Raw genomic sequence first — 17047 nt, 5'->3', positions numbered from 1 at the left:
TGTCCCTCCGGACTTACAAGTGACATATAAGCCGCTGATAGATGGACCTATATTTCTATATAACATACAGCCTAGGCTACACACATTCAAATGCAGAAATGTTTGTCAATAAGGAAGCATTTCTTACCTCGCCCACAAAGTCGACAAGTGGAGTGAAGTCTGGACATTTGGATTCAGCCATAGAATACCTACACAACATGATGTACAGCTTCTTCCTAGCAACGATCCCCATTTGTTTTGGCTAGTGAGAACTATGAGAATGTACAACCTTATTTTAAACATTCAAAATTAGAGATTCGCATTTTAAATGTGTGTGATTGCTGACAAACTGGTCTTGATCAGGGTATCCATGGGATTTGATTTGATTTATTCTGGATATAAAGAGACAATCCAAGGGAGTAAAACATGCAAAAGTGTGGACACTTTCCAGCATGGTCCCTGGTCTTCAAAACATGACATAAAAATTGAACATAAAGGAGCAGTACAAATCAATCAATAGTAAGAGTAGGATAAAAGTTAGGCAATAAAAGACCATACAAAATATACAGATTAAGAGAACTATATAACAATTAGGAGAATGCTAAAGTACAAATAAATAGGACCCCCTAGCTAAGGAAACACAAGTTAAATTACATAGGCACCTTATCCATCAGCCATGATGTATATGTGTGTATGTATATATATTTATATATATATATATATACTGCACCTGTTGCTTTTTGTGTCGGGGTAACACGTTGTTAGAGTAGGATATTTAGATAGGGGGCGTCAGAGACCGAATATTAATTATGCGTAAACCCATCTGCGTCAAACAAGCGATAAATAGCCGAATAAAGGCCGGAAGTTATGCTATTTTGCCTTCGCAATGAAAATTGCGAAGTGTCCCGTTCAAAGAAAGAAAACATTCTTATTTTATGTCGGTATGGACATGTAGTCATCAGCCATAACTATTTCCCCCTATAAATGTAGTCAATAATATAAACGCGTGTGGACGTTTTGGTGGCAGTCTTGTACATTTTCGTCAATTAAGGATTTTATTTCGAAAATACGTGACGGAAGTTATATTATTTACTCCGGCTAGCTTGGCGCTGGTCCTGTCTGTCCTGTCATTTGCAGCCGGGGGAGAGCTCGAGAGCCTCGTCTCTTGTCTGGGCGGTTCCATTCTGCCTCAAACTGCCGAGTCTGAAAAAAAACCAAAGGAAGAAAGCTCACCAGAACTATCAAACACAAACATGGCGTCTGCCTCCTCCACCGACAACTCCAGATGAAAGTGTCGCGGAAAAGTGGCTACAAAGTTTCCAAGGATTATCTACGTGCCTTCTATGCCCGTGGGTTTGGTTGAGCACATTTCGTTTGCAGAACTACAACAAGGGAATATATCGAGCGGGTAAAAACAGCAAGTTGCCTACATGTCAACATTGTGCCTTGCCGCGGTGTAAACAGCTGGTAAGTTGTGCTAATCTTTTCTGATGTGTTCAATAGGTTCAAGTTGACTTTGCAGTGGAAATGAGAAATGGTAGTGTCGCTACTAACGTTACTTCTACAATGTTTGTGTTAACATGTTAATATCACCGACGAAAAATAAATTTAATTCACGACCTGCGACCTTATCCAAGTAAACGTCACGGGGACTGGAAGAGCTATACAACTCTGCATGGGTTGATTTGTAAGGACATATTTCTTTTCCGCAATCATGTGTCTTCCGTACACACCAGAGTTGACCTAGTTCCATGCAACAGTTGGGAATATAACACCTCCCCGCCCCTCCTAGGCTCCAGTCCAGATAATAAGGCTCGGCTGGAGCCTACTAGTATCTACGTTAACCTTGCAGGTGTCTGCTCTCAGTCAGGCACACTTGTCCCTCCCCTAATAAATGATTTACGTTACCTGCTTGCAAAGTTGGCTGAGTGACGGGGCTATTTGACATGTTACTTAGAAGAAACGGACACATTTGTTACCATTTTCGAAATGGTAACGTTAGACAGATACACTTCGTTGTTATAATAAACCTGTTGTACATGACAAAGGCCTAACTATTGCTGCCATCCCATGAGGGCAGACTAGTGGGAAGCCGACTTCCTCTCTGTAAACCTCTACGATTGTGACAGATGTGGCTTTCATTCAGTGACTTTGTTGTAAATATGCCTTGTCTGCATTTGTGTAAGCCTTAATAATGCTCTTTTATGGTTGTAAGGCAAGTGTCTGTCAACAGCGTCTTCTTAAGATGAAAATGATGTAAAAAGACACAAGTATGTACTGGATCTTTGCACACATATTGTACATTTGACATAAGTATGTAACGTTACAGCATTTTTGCTTAAGACACTGTCAACAACCATCAGGGATCCAAACTTGTCACCTTTAGGCGACAGCCACCTTTTTGATCCCAAAATAGGGCCCTTAAATGAATGGTTTTGAGTGGTTTTGTGTCTGCCTTGGTATCTGTCACCTTGTTCAACCTCCATGTGGTTGCATCCCTGAACCATAAAACAGTGTTTACTCCAGTCTCTGCTTGGGGCATGGGGTTGTGTAAGATGCCTCTCTTTGGTGTGTTGCTGCAAGGGGTGAGCCGAGCACAAATGCCTTTGAATGCAACGCCGAGGTGCTCACATATCTTTGCCTCAGCACTTGACTATCTGCCAGCCCTGGGGTTAAACCCTGGGGGGGGGGGCAGCACAATACTCACTACTCCAGCTTCCCATCAGTTTGGTGACTCACGGCATGTGATGTTCCTGTTGTCGTGCCATGTATGGCACAAGTCCCAGCAGAGCAAAGGATGGCACTTCGTCATCAATGCATGGATGGCATTCATCTTCATACAGGCATTACAACACTTGGAAAACTTTGGAAATTGCTCTTGCAGAGTTGCAGCGGCCCAGTGGTTTCCTTTGGAAAGCTGTTTTTGACACATGGAAACACTGTAGAATAATGTCTTGACCTTGACTTGCTCAGATGGCCTGTTGGAAAAAGGGAGCGGAGTGAATGTTGCCTCCTACTAAGCGTTGCAGCAGGATGAAAGTGGGTCACGGCTGCACTGTGCCTTTGTGTACATTCATTGAACTTGCACTTTGGCTGTGTCTCAAACCAGCGAGGCAGTATCCTTTGAGGCAGTGTTTTGCATGAAGTTAGTTACCTATAAGGAGTCTGGATTTGAGACAGACTTCCAAGCATGGATCTAGCTTCCAACACAGCAGCAATGCGTCACAACATCATGATGTCACCAACTGCTTTTTGACGATGTTTCTGTTTCATTAAAAATACTGATTGATGGATTTTGCACATGGAAGCTAAATATATAAAGCACAAATGTGGGTAGCTGCTGATACCTTATATTTTTTTCCTTTAAATTACTCGACTTTTTTTTGCCAGCCTGTAGGGGAGATACCGTCTCCTCCAGTCCTCTTTTCTCAACCACTTCTATGCATAAATGATGTGTGAATAGTGAGAGAAATGAATAGAAATAGAGAAAGTAAAGGGAAACTACTTTGAATTCCATTCGGTGATTTAAAAAACACTCAGGTTGTTTGTACAACATAATGACTGCTTGCAGAATAGCCTACTGGTAGACTTCAGGGATGGAAATGTTTTCACTACTAAACAAAGTCAGCTGAACTTACTTCCATCCATTCGGGGTACTGTTTCTTTGGCCAGTGAAGTCTGGTCAGTGGAGCAGACGCACAGGATTGTGGGATATCTTGACTAGCGAAGGATACATCTATGCTGCCTACTAGTGCCTTCAAAAGCTGGCTAGTTGGAGGCACCTCAGCAGGCAGCATAAACATTTGATTGAGACGTCACTTGATGGCTCCCTGCCTCCGAAGGCTGCCTGATTATGCAGCATTGTCTCCATCACTGGTCGGCTAGATGCTCTTGTCAGGTGACCGAGGAAACCAGGAAGTAGAATGACCAAGGGAGCAGCAACAGGCAGTCGAAGGACGTGGCGGTTGCCTAGGCAAAGCATTTTGACTACTGTGAGAAAAGGCAGTAATTCATACTGTGGGACAGTATAACATTGTTTCCCACGAGTGAGAAATGTGACTGTTTCTCTGAAATCCACCCAATACATTGTAGTGGGTAGATTTGAGAGGAACAGTTAGACTAATTCAGCATCAGGCCTGTTCTTTTCTTCCAAATCAACTCTGAAAGAAAATGCAGTTTGTGGGTTGATGGATTTCTTTTATTGATACCATGATACATTTTATTGAGACCATGCAGCACGTAAAAAATATATATCAAGAGAAAATGTGTTGTCTTTTTCAGAGAGGTGAGGAATATCATTATACTGTATAGCAATGAAATTAACATTTTAGCCACATCTGATCTTCGAGAAAAAGTAGAGACACGCACATCCAATACCTGAATAGGGCAGGTGCAGAACTCGAGGTACAGACTGAAAAAAGAAAAAGAAAGCTCGCACACTGCAAAATAGGGATGTTCATCAATTATCGAAAATCGATAATCGATCGTTAAGGATTGGAATCGATCCTGTGGCATTTGGATCGATTTTTTAATTATTAAAAAAAAAAAAAAAAAAAAAAAAAAAAAAAAAATTTGGACTAGGTTTGGGTGGAATTCGTTCCTCCTCGCCCCACTCCATTGCACAGCCGACTAACGTGAGGTGAAGCTTCATATAGTCTCTAGTTTTCTGGCTGGGCACGGGCCTTTGTGCCAACAAAACTTTTTTAAACATGAGAAATTCACACCGGCATGCGCCGGGGACAGCAGTGTTGGAGAGGAGACACATTGAAATAAAGAGTTCATTGAGGAGAACACGTTGTCTTTCGTATTTTCTGCCATAGGCATTCATTTTGTTAAAAAAAAAAAAAAAAAAATGAAAATATTGAAAATTTTCTAAGTATTAATAAAATCGATAATCGATAATTGATCGTTAATTCTCACCGATTATCGATTTTGGAAAATTTTCAAAATGAACATCCCTACTGCAAAGGCTCCAAGTTGAGTGTATTCATTTTACACCGGTAAAAATGAATACACTCAACTTGGAGCCTTTGCAGTTTGCGAGCTTTCTTTTTCCACATCTGATCTTCAGCATTGGTTAATGAGTTGGGCTACATTTTCAAATTGAAGAGGTTGTGGTGAGGGAAAGGGGCGGGGCTAGGGAACAGCGGCCATAGCTAGGGATAGCAAGGTCATAGCGAGTCGCGGTTCGAGGGGTGGGTAGAGGGAGTGGCTAGGGGGATATGGGTGTAGACTGCAACTTCACTTGTTGGCGGAGGCATCCAACCACAAGGCGGTTACCATATTTTCATTTCAGCACCTGCCCCCGAAGGTAGGTGTGTGTGTGTGTGTGTGTGTGTGTGTGTGTGTGTGTGTGTGTGTGTGTGTGTGTGTGTGTGTGTGTGTGTGTGTGTGTGTGTGTGTGTGTGTGTGTGTGTGAGAGAGAGAGAGAGAGAGAGAGAGCTGTAGCCGTGGTCCTGACCTGTATAGGGTCTGTGCTTGTTGTCCTAGTAGTCTCCCAGTATAGGGTCAGGGCGTCAGGCGTCCTCGTATGGTCCTAGCTGCTGCAGGCTCAGCTAGTTAGGAGATCAGGGATCGTTGCGTGCTCCTAGCTGGTGCACGCTCAGCTAGTTAGCAGATCAGGGATCGTTGCGTGCTCCTAGCTGGTGCAGGCTCAGCTAGTTAGCAGATCAGGGATCGTTGAGTGCTCCTAGCTGGTGCAGGCTCAGCTAGTTAGCAGATCAGGGATCGTTGCGTGCTCCTAGCTGGTGCAGGCTCAGCTAGTTAACTTAGCAGGGGCAATGGGTTTGCCCGCTCTCCGCTCGCTTCAGAGTGGAAAGAATGCTCTCTGTCTGCCGGGCCGTCACGCTCAAGGAGGGAGGCAGTCTTGTGACGTTTTCTGTTGAGCCTAGCCTCACCTCTTCTCAGCTACCTCTCATCTTCTGAGCCACAGACGTGTGCCTCTTTTTCATCATAGTCATATTTTGAAGCAGGTTTCAAATCATTTGACTTGCCTTTAATTTGCTTTCACTCTCTTGCTGTCTTGACATCACAGTTGTTTATCAGACCTAATGGAAAACATGGCTGCTGCTGCTGCTGCTGCTTGCCATGCAGGCAACAGTTGTTTTTGACACCCAGCACTGCACTGCACTGCACAGCAGCACAGCGCAGCACTCTCTCAAAGTCTGTCAGTTTCCCTTGTAAACACACCTGCATCTTTCATCTCAAGCTCACGGCATTAGAGAGACAATCTAGTGTTACTCAAGACTAAAAGGAGCCAGGAAGACAAGGGGAGAATCTTCCCTCCGGTGATCTGGTTTTATTTTTACAGCATCTTTCTCCAGAATGTTTCTGGCCATGTTAGGATTTTCTTAATCAGTCGCTTTGACGTGATCTTGACAAGACAAGCACCTGATGGTATTGCTTGAGAAAAGCTTTTGTGAGGTGGAATACACACAGAGGAGGAGACAGTTTGGAGGAGGGGAAGAGGGTTTGTTTGTTGTGTGCATGTGTTTTTACGTCCAGTGAGCCACTTATTGTTGTTCAGGGAGGTGATTCTTGGGCATCAGGGCCAACCTATGGTAATATTTATTAGAGTGATACTATTTAAGAAATGGCAGATGTTGAGGATAGTCTACCCTATGCCTGATTCATCTTCTTGTTGACTTTGCCTTGGTGCAAATAAAGAGACTTTTAAAGAGTTTTTGTGCTTCTCTGTTTATGTCACACTTCAGAAAATCTTAATTTGACTGTGATCTTTGTCAACTAACACACAACCTTCACAATCATATTTTGAGCTCTAAAATTCAACCAAAACAACCTGTGCCAAATTGAACAACATTGCTTGCAGGGGAAAAAAATGAAAATAACAATAAAATAAATCAAAGCATACACTCATTACACTGTGTTATCAGGGCTATCTGTTATCAGTGCGATTTGACAGCCCGATTATTGTTAGTGTCGCCCAACAGAATTGACTCAGTCGATCAGTTCTTGATGGCGATTGACGAATTCATATTCATATATGAAAATGCATTTGATCTATTGCCCCTGTATATTTGAGCAGCTGCCAGGGTTAAATAAGGATATCAGAGGAAGTGACGTCACTGTTGGCCTGTAGCTTTGTTCAGGCCCGGCAGATGAGATGATAATGCCAGGATATCAGGCAGGCTTATCTCCAGCCAGAAAGCAGATAGACCTCCAACACCACACACCTCTCGGAACAGCAAATATTGAACAGTGGGTTTTTGAACAGTGAAATATCTCTCCTGCCCGTGTGTGTGTGTGTGTGTGTGTGTGTGTGTGTGTGTGTGTGTGTGTGTGTGTGTGTGTGTGTGAGAGAGAGAGACAATCCCTTTATTTTTATTTTCCTTGTTTGCATCTTAAAGTAAAATGTGATGTGGCTCTGGTTCTTGCCTCTGCTCTTGCCAAGTAGGGCAGTTTGAGTCTCTCCACAACACATTGAGATTACTTAACAGGGTGAGGCTATTCCAGACTGCACTGCAGTGTTGGACCCAGCTCTGCACACACAATGGCTTGCACCATCTGAATCTAATCAGACAACGTCAACTGGCTTCAACACTCATTTCGACCCCCCGTTCCAACCCATAGTCCCCTTCAGAAGAAGGTGAGGAGCATACCTGGTTTCTCTGTGGTCGGAGGCTTCATCACCTCGTTGGCACCTTGTATTGGGTCTGGCCTACAGCAGCAGCAGCAGCATGCTGTGATGACAGGTGGGAGGGAGGGCCACTTTGACACAGCCAAGGGCCATTGAGTGGCACTTGAGTCGGACACCGGTCCTGCAGAAGCTGCCACTGCAGCTGAAAGGGTGACATTTTGCAGGCCATCATGGCAGCTTAAATTAGGGATGTATTGCACGGTATATATTGATCGGATAAATTATCGGCCGATATGGGCCATTTTATCTTATTGTTTATTATTCCGATAATGAAGTTTTAACCGATAAATAGAGCCGATAATTTGAACTGAAGCCAACGTTGCTTTCGTCTTGGCTTTCATTGACAGCGCAGGCAGGCTGTTGTCACGTTCATGATCATCATCTATCTATCTATCTATCTATCTATCTATCTATCTATCTATCTATCTATCTATCTATCTATCTATCTATCTATCTATCTATCTATCTATCTATCATTTATACACAGAGATGTGACATCTCCTTGTCAAACAGTTTGACAGAGCAAAGGCATTTTTCCCCACTTTAAATCTTGATTGTACACAAGTTTGTATACAGAGTGCATGTGCAGTTGTCAAAGCACTTCATACTACCATAGCTGGCATAAACCATATAAAAACCCTGGGGCTTTACCTGAAATGAAACATCCAGGGTTTGTCTTTGGAAAACAAACCGCTAACGCTAAGCTAACTAGGGCTCATTCTTGTTGTGTTGTCTTTGGCTTGCCAGAAATGCATTGCATCCAGAAACCTAATAAAAAGTAGAGGGTTTGGAGAAAAGTCAGCGAGAGCAGAGCACAGACAGCCCAGTAACATGACAATAAGAGTCTAGGTTATACAAAAAAAATATATAAATATATATATATATTAAAAATATATATGTAAGGGATAATGTATATTGAGGCGGTGATTACGGGGGAAATAATGACCGACAGGTGATGATTGAGCCCGACGCGCAGCGGAGGGCTTTATAATTCACCTGAAGGTCATTATTTCCCAGTAATCACCGCCTCAATATACATTATTCCGCTTAGAACACGGCCTACAACTAAATCATTCAATAATCTGACAAAAATAATTATTCAAATAGATTTTTTAATAGCGTTTTCAACGACAAAGCGGTTTCATTCGTAATTGGCACACAAGACACCACAGCTGCAACTGGTTGGCCTAATTAGTAGTGTTTGCTGACAAAAAGCTCTTATCAACTGATTAATCCAGGTGTGGCAGAGCAGCGGTCGGTTGTCGAGAAATAATGACCGGTGAATCTTGTTGATTGACCAATCAGAATCGAGTATTCAAGAGAGCCGTGTTCTAAATATATATATATATATATATGTCATTGCCTGGCCAACATTTAAGAGTCAGTACTCAGAAGTCTTCCTTGTTTTGTGTGAACAATAGTGATGTATGTCAGCTTAGCTATGGAATGGAATATTACATCATCCATCTTCGCTCACTACATCATCTTAGGCTTTCATACCCCCAGGTGTGCATAAACGACAGGTTAAGATAAGAACTTAAACTCCCAAAATGTGAAATTATTGATCGGTTATCGGCCATGAGAAGCAGATATTTATCGGTTATTGTCTCGGCTGAAGAAATCCACACCGTGCATCCCTTGCGTAGAATGACATGTATCGCCTTCAGTGGAATCAGCTTTTCCTTGAGTGACTTTTGCCTCAATTGTCTTTCATGGCAATTAGTTGCATTCATTGTTTTGCGTCTTTCCTCAGTAGCCATATCGAACACAGCAGAATAAGCAGCAATTTGTTTCTTCACATATTGACGCACACAAACATGTACGTTTCACCAGAGAGATTGGACTTTCCTGCTGCGGTCTCTTTAACCACGAGGCCACCGTACACTTAGCCTTGTCAAAGTCTGTCTATTATGAGGTCGGGCCACTCCCTATTGGCATTATCACTGCACGTGTCCACAATTAGGCCTCGAACGTGCGGCTTTTCTTTCTCGTCTGTAACGTGCAGATGAGTACATGACGATAGTGGAGTGTGTGTCATCCTCAGCTGCTGCCTCAGAGAAGCTGTGCTGCTGAAATGACTGAGACAGACACAGCACTGTCTGTTGTCCAGCATTACACACACACACACACACACACACACACACACGCACACACACACACACACATTACGTGCCTACACCCCCCCCCCCCCCCCCCCCCCCCACACACACACACACACACAGGCGCTCTCACCCTTCGAGACCCAGCATCCAGGCTCTTTTGTGTGAAAAGGGTGAGATCAGTGTGGGGTAGACCATGGGGGATGCAGTAAGGGGGTCCCACGCTGTATACTTAAATAGAGAAATCTCTCTGTTAAAATCTCTGTCTGTTTCTCTGTCTCTCTCAGCTTGGTTTGAATTGAATTTAGGGTCTTACTGACTAAAAAGCTAAGCCAGGTGAATGTTTTTAACATCAGACAACAAGTGCTGAAAGTGAACAAACATCAACTTTGGCACACAAGCCTGTGAGTAGGACCTCCCCAGTTTTATTTGCGGCAGCCAGAGCGTTTTCCTTCTGCCCCGGGGGGGGGGGGGGGGGTGGTGCTGGCTGGCCTAGCCCACTTTTGGCCCGTTTGCAAGTGGAGACCAGCACCGCAGCCAAGAGACAAGACCTTGCAGTGCTCAGGGAAACCCAAGGCCTGTCCTCTTTTCATGGTTGTGAGACCAAACGATTTAGAGAGAAATCACAGGGGAATGGAAAAGTGAGGAGTGGTCTTGCTGCCCACCCAATTAAATGGGATTTAAAAAAAGTTCTGTCGTCCATTGTGAGTGGAGTTAAATGTAATTGCATAAAGAGCAAGGTTAGGTGAGTGTGTAGAGAGAGGTAAATAGTGCATTGGAATTGGAACGGAGCCTCAGGCAAGGCGTTGTTGCCTAATCCTTACCAATTCATGCAAGGAGGCCAAAGAGCCGTTTCCAAAATATCCATTTAGGAGATGTAGACGTAATATAGTAATATAGTGAGTGTATATATAGTCATATAATGAGTGTCAAGTCTACTCCCTGAGTGCAGTCCAAAACAAAACGTGTGTGACACCCGATCAGCGGGCTCAAGAGGAACAGAGGAACAGGTTTCAGATGGGAAGGGAGGGCCAGTGCACAACCTTTATAGGCAGGGACTCAAGTTACAACATGGGACTTCATACAATGGAAATGCAATGGACCAGTTTGACTGTGAAACCTCTGTAATTCGGCCATCTTTGACGCACTATTTTTGCACAAGTTTTCCTGAATGTCCCCCCCCCCCCCTCTGCATGCTGTTACAAGTCCAGCATAATCCCTCATGTCATGTTCACTTCTATTTACAATAGCTTCAACGCTTTTAGTCTAATCCCCTATCCAGCACAATCGCCATTTATGAGTGCCGCCATGTTTTATTTGCCTGCCTGCCAGGCATTAAAATAAAAATAATAATAATAAACCCACCCTTCCCTACCTTTTTATTTACTGTATGTCTATATAAATGGAGACTGTGGGCTTTATCTGCCAAGTCCAGTGAGTTGGATGCTAGTGTCTAGTAGTGCATGTCTGTTATAGTACATGTACCCTTTAAAGACCTGGGGATCTATTTCCTCAGCGAGCGTAACACTACTCGCAGCTCACAGGCGCAGCCTGGCATTGTTGGGGCTCGGTTGCCATGGCAGCAACAATGTTTGTCTATCATGTGCTGCTCACAAAGATATGTTTGTATGGTGCTGCTGGGGTTTGTGTCTGTGAGTTTGTGGTGGGAGAGCTGTCCACAAACGGTTCCAACCGTGAGTGTGTGCCCGCTATGCTCGCGCCTAAAGCCAGCCATACACTATTTATTTAGCCAGGCATGGACACGTAAAATACACACGCACGCACGCACACACACACACACACACACACACACACACACACCCACACCCACCCCTTCACCAGTCACACATCTTCACCAGTCACACACCTTCACCTTTGCCAGTCAGTGATGATGAAGTGTGAGGAGTTAATGTATGGAACTCTGATAATACTCCAGAAGATGGATGATAATATGATGATAATCAGTTATGAATAGGACTATCTTTATTAGTTTTGAGTGTATCATGTTGGTTTTAGTAGCTAGCTGCCTTCCAAGCTTCCCTCTAAATAATTATCATAGATATTCTGGAATGTAAATTGTACACTGGCAATATAGCATGAGGAATTAAATGCTAAATGACATAAAGTAAAGTAAAAGAATTGTAAGATCATCTAAACTAGGGTTGTGTGATGTCAACCAAATAGCCATCGCTATTTCGCAATGGACGATGGCATCGTCATTGACTGAAGGGGGGGGGGGGGGGGGCTAATTAATGATTTATGAAGTCGTTGCGATGCCGTTTGGCTGCGCCGCACGTTCACGTTTACAACAGGACAGCTGAGCTCTACATGATGAGACCAGCAGGCTTGGATAGGCTGCTACTACAGCACAGAGCCAGGCGACTGAAGCAGTGGCTGTCACTACCAGCAATACTGAGCGCGCGTAAAACAAATAACGTTAACGTTACAGATCCTGACCAACAATGTGTGTGTGTTGAATTTAACTAGCTGGCAGAAAACTGACAGAATTACTGCCGGATATAACGTTGGATTTACGTGGGCTCAGTTTTGAACCTAACATTACGTGGAGAATTATACAACATGTGGTTCCGACCAAGCAATCTGATTGGTCAAGGACCGTTCTTAAATGAGCATAACAGCACACCTAGCCGTTCTTAAATCGTTAATTTAAGAACGCCCTCATCACTAAAATATCACTCCACCGGCCAACATTCTGCAGGCAACATGGCAACTACTCTATATTGCCTGTAACCCCACAGAATTTCTAGCCCATAAACTAGTGCTGCATGATTTGGGGGAAAGGTGCCCCTGAGCGCACTCCCGAAGTTTGAAGTCGATCCGACCAACGGTTCTTGAGATACGCGAAGGACAGAGAGACAGAGAGAGAGACGGAGAGACAGACAGACTTATAGTATTCACCTTATGTAGCCACGCCCATTTGGTAAATGGTAAAATGGTAAATGGACTGCATTTATATAGCGCTTTTATCCAAAGCGCTTTACAATGTGCCTACATTCACCCATTCACACACCAAAGGCGGCCAGCTGCCACGCAGGGTGCTGGCACAGCCATCGGGAGCAATTCGGGGTTCAGTGTCTTGCCCAAGGACACTTCGACACGCGGACTGGAGGAGCTGGGGATGGAACCACCGACCCTCTGATTAGTGGACGACCCGCTCTACGTCCTGAGCCACAGCCGCCTCCAATTTGACCCGGGTTGTGTGGTCGTGTGACGACTTCCGGCTAAAAAAAAATAAAAAGAAAATGGCTGGCTGCTCCAATATCATCTAACTCTGAATTAACTAATAATTTAGCCAATTGTATGTAACATACCAAATGAAAGCAAACGGCAATGTCTAAGAATGCAATGCCATGTAACTGGCTCGTTAAGTCTCGCATTCCAGGCAATTACGTTAACGTCTGCGGGTCTTATAGACGTAAGTGGCTCGAGCTGCGCTCGGAGGAGAGAAAACTATCTGAAGCTTTCTTTGTTGGAGTCCAGGTATGTTTTACAAGAAAGTGCTCGTCATTGTCGACGATAACGTTATCTGACCTGGCTAACAGTGGATACTCGCTTGCTTGTTGTGTACCGAGCTCAAAGTAGTAGGCTAGGCTACGCTCTTTATTTTACCCCCTGCACTGTCCGCTACAAAAACAACTCTCTTCTTCATGATGTTCTTTCATATTTCGTGCCGTGACCGCCGGAAGTGTTAACACGACCCGGAAGAATTTGGCCCACCCCCGCGTCTGAACATAAGGTGAATAGATAAATTTGGGTTAAAAACAGGAAAGAACGTGAAGTTTCTTCTTTGTCTTAACATTTTCACAACACAACCGACTTCTGCTTATCCTCCCCTCCCCCTCCTCCTCCCCTCTACTGCTTCTCCGAATTGGGTCCGCTTGTTTAATGCGTGTCACGGTTGAGTTGAGTGGAGTGGAGTGGAGTGCAGTTGGCCTTTTTTATTATTAAAACTATTTTTTTCCCCCCTACTGCATGTATGGTCCATCTATTAACATGGACGAGAGTCTGTTCCGGCAGTTTTACCGGATCAGCACAGAGCCGTACAGCATCTGGTGTACATTGGGTGTAAGAGAAAGAGTTATTATGACATCACAGCACACCATCTGGTGTACATTGGGTGTAAAGCTGCGTTCACACCGACCTATTAAAGTTTTTCGCTGGCGTCGAGTTTACATACAAAGTCAATGCAAACGAGCGATTGAGCGTATAGTCGCCTGGGAGAAAAATCGCTGGGCGTCCGAGTGGCAGAGACAGAGCGATAGGGAGAAAATACGCTCGTCGCTCGAGATGAAATATCCCAACTCGAGCGAAAATACGCTGGCATCAGTCGCTCGCCGCTCAACGCTGATTGGCTGCCGTGTGAGAGCGAGTCAAGGATCACACTGGCTTGGAACAAACAGCTGGTTTATTAGTGTGGCAACAAACCACATTGACAGCCTGACAGCTGACATGAAGTGAAGTCTGTCCTACCGGTATGGAGCTCGCATTAGGAGCACGCTGATAGGCTTTAGCTTGTAAACAATGACGGTGGCTCGTAGTGGACAAATATCATGACATTGCATAACGTTATATCCCCCACATGTCCGTCATTTCGTGTGCCTGTTGATAAGCGATTTAAACAGAGCGACAGAGCGATTCCAAAGGGTTGACTTGAGCGACAGAGCGAAAAATAAATATCTCGGTGTGAACGCACCTTAAGAGAAAGAGTTATGACATCACAGCACACCAGCTGCACTGGCATGCTCGCCAGCATAATGTCGCGGGCTTTGACGTTGTAGCATGTTTTATGCATAACAGTGGAGATTTGTGTGACCTTAAGTGTTGAGCGGATAGCCTAGTTTCTTGCCCAATGTAGAATTTGTCACGGTAACTGAATGGTCTAGTCTCAGGAGGCATCAAGCTACCATTAAAACAACTGTAACCTTAACACAAGGGAACAGGTCACCTCAATTCCTCACATTTTCAGAGGTTGCTTTGATGATTATTCTCTGAAATCCATGCAGATGTGTGTTTCCTACCATGACAGTTGGCAATTCTGTGACAATTTGTGCCATTGGGAAGCTGTATGACTCACAGCTTTCACGTCTTCATATACCAACATCACCACTGTTGAAGATACTATACTATGCAACTTTTTTAGGGACCTTTAAATGTAAACAAACGTTTTTACTTTTTTACATGTTAAAATCATATTCTTGAAGAGTAGAACTTAGATGGACAATGTGCTTTTATGGTTATTATTGCATCGTAACTCAAAACACAAGCTTGTTATAAATGTAAAAGAGAGAATCCCACCGCGCTTCAGCTGTAGAGACAGGCAGGTCCGGTGCATCACAGGAGGGACGCAAAATCACAAAAGGAAGAGATCTGGAGCAACAAATTGCTCCAGATCTCTTCCTTTTGTGTTGTTATAAATGTAATCAAACCGTTTATGGCATTCAAGTACATCTAAGACTCATTTTTAGCTCTTACAAACTTTGTGCCTTATATCAAGAGCTCTGTTAGAGCTAAAATATACTTGAAAATGTATGACAAAATGACAAAATATAAAAGTTTGTTTACATTTGAACAAGAGCCCTAAATACGTTGCATACTACACCTTTACTAGAGGCTAAAGTCTGTGACAAAAGTGAAATGTTCCTGTTTGACATCTGACCAAGCTTGCATGACAACAACAGCAGAACTTTCTTGTAGAGTCAATTAAATTCAATTAAGAGAATACCAATGAATTGGAGTGTGAGCATAGGGCTCTGGGGCAACAAGCAAACCCCCTTGCTGGCGACCTGTGACCCAGGCTTTCTGTGAAGAGAGAAGGAAGGTGCTAGGAGCATAACGCCAGTTTAAAGAGGAATGCCTGGGAACTAAGGCCAACATTTAAATTAATAATTGATGTTCCCTTGGACGGCTTGGTCTACACTGCAGTAGAGAAAGCTCACAACAACTGGCTCTTACAGCTAGAAAGAAGTTGAGCCCCTTCCAAACTGCTGATGTCAAGCTAATGCACAGACTAGTGTTGAAAGGATTAGAACTGACATAATGGCATGTATTTATGCAATCCTCACCAGCTACCACCTTTTCAAGGGACCACCAGGCATGCAGAGGGCAGCCAATCACATTGTGCTACAGGATATGGATATAAGGTTGATACTGTAGTAAGTGACTGTGGAACCATTTCTTAATAAAGCTTTGCACTGCAGAAACCAGACAAATATGATATTCTCTCTTGCCAGGAGCAAATTCTGGGTGCCCCTTGCCTTGCCATGTGGAATATCGCCAGGCTGACTGACTTGGGTCAATATATCCCTATAAAATGTGCTTCTCAGTTCTCACCAAATGTGTCACCCTGATGAAGACATGTTGAAACATCGCAAAATTAATATAAGTTTCTGCGTTGTGGCTACGTTATTTTTATTTGTATGACTTTGACTAGCGTGGTCAGCATCTCTAACACCAGTTGTGTGTCCTTTGCTCTTTTGAGGATCACGATATTCCCCCCAGTTCCCCTCCCCCCAATTGCCCCGTGTGGGAATGAAGTTCGTATGAAGTTGAACGGGGGGGGGGGGGGGGGGGGGGGGGGGGGGGGGGGGGGGCATCGAACATGCGACCCTCGTGTCAGTAGGCAGGGAATGTCACATGTCATGAATAGTTAAGGGGTTTCACTAAAGCTGTAGCACCTTCATATTCTGCTGAAATAGGCCTAAACATAAAGTGTGTGACTTTTGTATTATGTGGAATGTCTGTTTTTTGTTTGAGCTATATCCAGACAATGCACCCACACACATACATCAAGACTATCCAGTCAGTGGTAAAAGCACCAGAGTACATTTGGTGAGAACATATTTAACAGTGTGGTTTGTTATAAAGCAAATAAAGTCTAAAAACAGCACTTAGCTCTTGAATGATGTTTTGGGCAGTGAGATGTAACCATGGCTACAGTGCGGTTCATGTCTTCAGAGCAATAAGTCAGACACAGTTATGTCCATGTACATTTCCATTGAGCATCAGCATAAAGAAAGAGCTGGACCCAGTCAACACTAGCTGGCTTCAACTGGCTGTTGAAGGAGCAGGACAAACAACATTCTTCACGGTGTTACGAAAATGCACATCTGGAATAATTTAGGCAGGTGTGTAGGACAGGTACAGGATCTACTCGGCCTACAGGAAGTCTTTATTTGCTATTTATTTTCAAAAAGTAAGGCTCATGTTTATGAGAAATGGTCCTGTAACACTTGAATCATGATCATTTAATGTTTGTATGATTCATATTTTTAATGTCTATCATGTCTGATAA

General features: G+C 43.7%; 1 protein-coding gene across 1 annotated transcript in view; it reads left to right on the top strand.

Moving 5' to 3' along the window:
* Positions 1–1327: 1327 nt before the first annotated feature.
* The window catches only part of dennd4c (DENN/MADD domain containing 4C), a 56225-nt gene continuing 40505 nt past the window's right edge, over positions 1328–17047 (top strand). Inside the window, exon 1 of the mRNA XM_083640711.1 lies at positions 1328–1446. The gene's annotated coding sequence lies outside the window, so the exon portion shown is untranslated. The remainder of the gene's footprint in view (positions 1447–17047) is intronic.

This window comes from Poromitra crassiceps, assembly GCF_964638095.1.
Source record: "Poromitra crassiceps genome assembly, chromosome: 7".
NCBI classification, from domain to species: domain Eukaryota; kingdom Metazoa; phylum Chordata; class Actinopteri; order Beryciformes; family Melamphaidae; genus Poromitra; species Poromitra crassiceps.
Note: the sequence above shows the minus strand (reverse complement) of the source record. Positions and strands in the feature narration are given on the sequence as shown.